Source organism: Canis lupus, chromosome 2 (assembly GCF_048164855.1).
Source record: "Canis lupus baileyi chromosome 2, mCanLup2.hap1, whole genome shotgun sequence".
Lineage (NCBI taxonomy): Eukaryota > Metazoa > Chordata > Mammalia > Carnivora > Canidae > Canis > Canis lupus.
The window spans coordinates 2,232,035-2,237,327 of record NC_132839.1 but is presented as its reverse complement, the minus strand read 5'-3'; positions in this window follow the sequence as shown (position 1 = coordinate 2,237,327).

The window sequence follows — 5,293 nt, the reverse complement described above, 5'->3', positions numbered from 1 at the left end:
AGAAAACTAGGCTTTGTGGTTTGTTTTTAAAGAAGATTTTATTTATTTATTTGACAGAGAGCACAAACAGGTGGCGGGAGAGGGAGAGGGAGAGGCAGGCACTCCCATGGAGTGGGGAGCCCGATGCGGGGCTCAATCCTAGGACCCTGGGATCATGACCTGAGCCAAAGGCAGATGCTCAGCTGACTGAGTTACCCAGGTGCCAAAAACTAGGTTTTTAGTCTCAACTCAATCGCTTACTATTTGGGTAATTTTGGGCAAGTCACTCAATTGTTTTGAATGTAAGTGTTCTTATCTATAAAATGGTAGATGCAGTATTGTTTTGAGGCATTCAGATATAAAAAGCTCTATATCAAATAAATATATGGAACTGCTTTTCAAATGATAAATTCCTATACAAATATTTATATTATCATTACTATTTCCTTGAGAGAAAGGCAACTGTGAAAAAAAGTTTTAAATTCCTGCTTGAGGCTTAGAGATGCATATTGTTTCGATGGTATCTCAGTGATGTGTAAAATCATTGCCAAGTTGACAGAAGCATCAAATAACCAATCCCTTATGGTCGTAAATGGAATAGAAGTGGTCAGTTGGAGCATGGTGCCGATCTTAATGACAAGATAGCACACTTTGGCACTTGACATTCATGATAGATAAATTATCTGGTACCCAAATAAATCAGTTACATAACTGAAGTCTCAATTTAAAAATAAAAATTTCATATATAGGAATACATAAATATATGTGCTATGTATATGAATATATGTCCTGGCTTGGGCTTATCGATAGATAGATAGATAGATAGATAGATAGATAGATAGATAGATAGATAGATAGAGATGATATAGATAGTATACATTAATATAGCATAATCACATCAATTTTCATCAATATTATTTACCAAAAATATTTTTGATTTAAGAAAGATAGCAATTCTGGGCACCTGGGTAGCACAGTCGGTTAAGCGCCCGACTCTTGGTTTGGCTCAGGTCCTGACCTCAAGATCATGATATTAGGGTCATGAGATTGAGCCCCCATTTGGGCTCTGTGCTCAATGCAGAGTCTGCTTGAGACTCTCTCTCCCTCTGCCCCCCCTTTCAAATAAATTAATTAATTTAAAAAAAGATAGCAATTGAAGAAAGAAAAATGTGGGTGAGAGAATAACATTTTGAATAATTTGGATTTACGGGCCTCTAATTTACCACAGAATCACTGAATCTTAGAGTTGGAAGGAATCTTTTTTTTAAATTTTTTTTATTTATTTATGATAGTCACAGAGAGAGAGAGAGAGGCAGAGACACAGGCAGAGGGAGAAGCAGGCTCCATGCACCGGGAGCCCGATGTGGGATTCGATCCCAGGTCTCCAGGATCGCACCCTGGGCCAAAGGCAGGCGCCAAACCGCTGCGCCACCCAGGGATCCCTGGAAGGAATCTTGTACATTTTGTACATTCATGCCCTCCCCTATATTCCTTAGCAGTGGTTTTTTGGCATCTGCTTGCACATAGGAGAATAAATATTTGGCCAGGTAACCTGTTCTTTTTTTGAAAAAAAGATTCTTTTCCATTTTTAAACAGAGTTAGAGAGAAAATTATATTGAGCTGAAATATCACAAAACCTCTTTAAATTTTTGTAGCCATAGACAACATTTTATGGGGCAGGAATATCATTCATTTATTCATTAGACATTTACTGCCATTTACCTGCTGGTATTCATTTTTTTTTTAAAGTTTTATTTATTTATTTTTATTTATGATAGTCACAGAGAGAGAGAGAGAGAGAGGCAGAGACATAGGCAGAGGGAGAAGCAGGCTCCATGCACCGGGAGCCCGATGTGGGATTCGATCCCGGGTCTCCAGGATCGCGCCCTGGGCCAAAGGCAGGCGCCAAACCGCTGCGCCACCCAGGGATCCCCTACCTGCTGGTATTCATAAACGTAGGCCCCACTCTCAGGCCAGATACAGTCAAATTTGAGATAAATGCAACTCAATTGTGATTGTTTTCTTCCAACACCAAATCCCCAACTTCCTAGGAAAACCTACAAAAAGAATCTAATTGCCTCTCCTGGAATAGTCTGAGTTGATTTTGCAATGGAGTCATTATCACATTTTCCTGTTACTTCCCCAAACCAAATATTGAAATAATACAGGCATATGCAGGGGGTAGCAGGCAAACAAAATTTGTTATCCTTTCCCTTGGAGAGTTTTCTCTAAGTCTGTGTATACACAATAAAAAGTAAGATGGACGAAACTGTGAAAATTTTACTTGTCCCCCCAAATTTGGTGCTCTGAAAATTTAGGACATTTATGCTCTGTTTGATTTCAGGCAATGGAACCAGATCACCTGATGTAGCAGAAGTCCCTCCCAGCCCGTCAGGAAATGTCTCCACTTTGGGGTACCGGAGATGAGTGGGGGTAGGTGGGGGGGCCGGAGGTGGGTGGGGGTGGGGGGAGCCAGCCAGCAGATGCGGGAGCCCGTGGCCCAGACTCCTGGCAGATGCCGGGTCCCCTCCCTCCGCCTTCCCCCCTCACCTGTGCAGGTGGTAATACGGGGCCTCTAAGGTTACCTGCAGCTTTGAAAATCTGTCCTTTCAATTCTTCCTGGATAAAATCAAATACATTTGGGGAAAATAAGTGGAGTTTCCATATTCCAGAGTGTGCGAAGCTCTCAGAGCGGATTTCCTAATGCAGCGGGTGGTGGGGAGGGCTGGTCCCCGGCCTCAGGCCCCTCCTGCTCTCTGGCCTGCGGGTGTAGACGGCATCCTCCCTGCGGTGCCCGCTGTGGGCCACCTTGGGGGTGCGGGCCTGGGAGACGCCGGTGCAGCGTGGAACCACGTGGAACCAAGTCAGGGCTTCTCCTCCAGACACCAAGCTGGTTTCCCAGGCTCAGACCTGCCACCTGGTGCCTGGCGCCCTGCAGGTCGTGTGCGGCTGGAGCCATGGGCTGCCGTGGGCTGCAGGGCCCTCACCACCACCTGCAGCAGGCCATAACCTATCCGCAAATTGATTTCTCAGTCGATTTAGTCAGAACTGCGTTTGTTTTACTTGTTAGCCTATCCATCCTGAAGCTCCCAGCCACTTTGAGGCTATATGAAAATTTACGGAAAATATGGGAAAATGAGACATTTTGAATATACATATGTGTATGTGTTCTCCATATTTAAGTGCATATATTTTCCCATCACCAGGAAATAATTCACTGACGTGAAAGACTGAATTACTTCAATTGTCTTCATTTGGGGAGCACAATCCTACAATTCTTTGAGGTGTTCAGGTCTTTACTCTTGTTACAATGCATTAGCTTCTCTTCTATATGTGGGTGCTTTCACCAGCCGTCCCTGGACCAACTTTCTGACCACCTCCTCCTCCTGACAGCTGGATGGGAAGTCCTGCACAGGTGTGCCCTGCAAGCTCACTGGCAGGAGGGCACCTGGTCCGAGACTCATTGGACCAAGATTTTTTGTTGAATGGGGCTGATTTTCCAAAATGCAGCGATGCAGTTCCCCTCTGCTCCTCCTCCCGCTGTAGCCTCTCCGGCCAGATTCGCGAGAAGAAAATTATTGCACAAGTTCTCACAGCCCCTCTTGAAGAGATCTGGGCACTTATGGAGACGGCACTGAGGCGGCTGGGTGTAATTTTTCCTACTCAGGCTTGCCAGTGGCCTTGGGCAGGTCTCACCACGTCTTAGCCTCCATGTGGTTGAGCTTAACAGTTAATGAAGCTCCTCACGGCTGCTTCATCTGATGACTGCCCTATTTAGTGAACTTTTGGTGATTTTCCCTAAAAATTAAGTCTCTTTTTAAATTTAACTCAGTTTCCAAAAATAATCCTACAATTTGACTGTTTTTTTTCCTTTTGAGGTAGAATTTTATGAGATTTAACATATGTGTAGATTCTTAAACCACCACAATCAGGAAGCTGTACTGTCCCATCATCTAAAAAATTCCCTTGAGCTGTCCCTTTATTGTCACACCCCCTACCTTAGCCCCTATGATTTTGTCTTCAAGAATGTCAGATAAGTGGAATCATACAATATTCAACCTTTGAGACTGGCAACTTTGACTCAGCAAAATGTTTTCAAAATTTATCCAAGTTGTTTAGCATATCAGTAGTTTGGTCCTTTTTACTACTTGGTAGTATTTCATTGTATGGACGTGCCACAGTTGGCTTATGCCCCTGCTCATTGAAAAACATTGAGTAATTTCCAATTATTAGCAGTTACAAACAAATCTATGGATGATGTGTACAGGCTTTTGTGTGAATCTAAGTTTTTATTTCTCTAGTAAATAGCAAGAAGTGAGGTTGCAGGGTCAGTGGTCAGGAAATTTTAACTTTATATGTGACTACAAAACCATTTTTCAGAGTAGCTATACCACTTTGCATTCCTTCCAGCAATATATGAGAGTCTAGTTCTTCATCGGCACTGTGTGATCAGTATTTTTTTATTTTAGCTATTCTGATAGGTTGTTGTGATATCTAATTGTAGTTTGTATTTGCATTTATCTAATGGCTAATGATGTTGAACATCTTTTCATGTACTTATTTGCCATCCCTATATCCTCTTTACTAGAGATTCTGCTCATGATCTTTGCACATTTTGTAACTGGGTTGTTTTCTTGTTGAGTTTTTATAGTTTTTTTGTTAATGTATTCTGGACAGTCTGTCCAATACTACATGATTTGCAAATATTTTGTCATATCTATGACTTGTCTCTTCATTTGCTTGGCAGTGTCTTAAGCAGAGAAAAGTTCTTGATTTGATGAGGTCCAAATCATCAGTCTTTTTCTTTATGGGTCTACTTTGGTATCATTCTTAAGGCTTTATCTAACACTAGGTCATACAATTTTCCCTAAGAAAATAATTTTAGATAAAATACTATATTCAGATGGATATTCCTCATGGCACATTGGAGAATCATGAACAATTAGAAATAATATCATTTTGCTATCATAGAGCAAAGGGTACATAAATTATGCTGTCATCCTATGGCCATTAAAAACATTTATGAAAAATGTATAATATCATTACAGGAAAATAAGTATGGCTTAAGTCAGAGTAAAATACAAATGATATGCTATGAACTATGTGCCCATAGTTATAGAAAAAAAATATTACTTAGAAGAAGAGATAAGAAGGAAATACACTTAAAATATCAAAGCTAGGCCATAGTGACTCTGGGTAACTTTTCCATTTGTTCTTCTTTTCTATATTTCCCTGGTTTTCTTTAAATAGGTTTATGAAATAAAACTAAAAACCAAACAAAATTAAAAAAAAAAAAAAAAGAAAAGAAAATTCA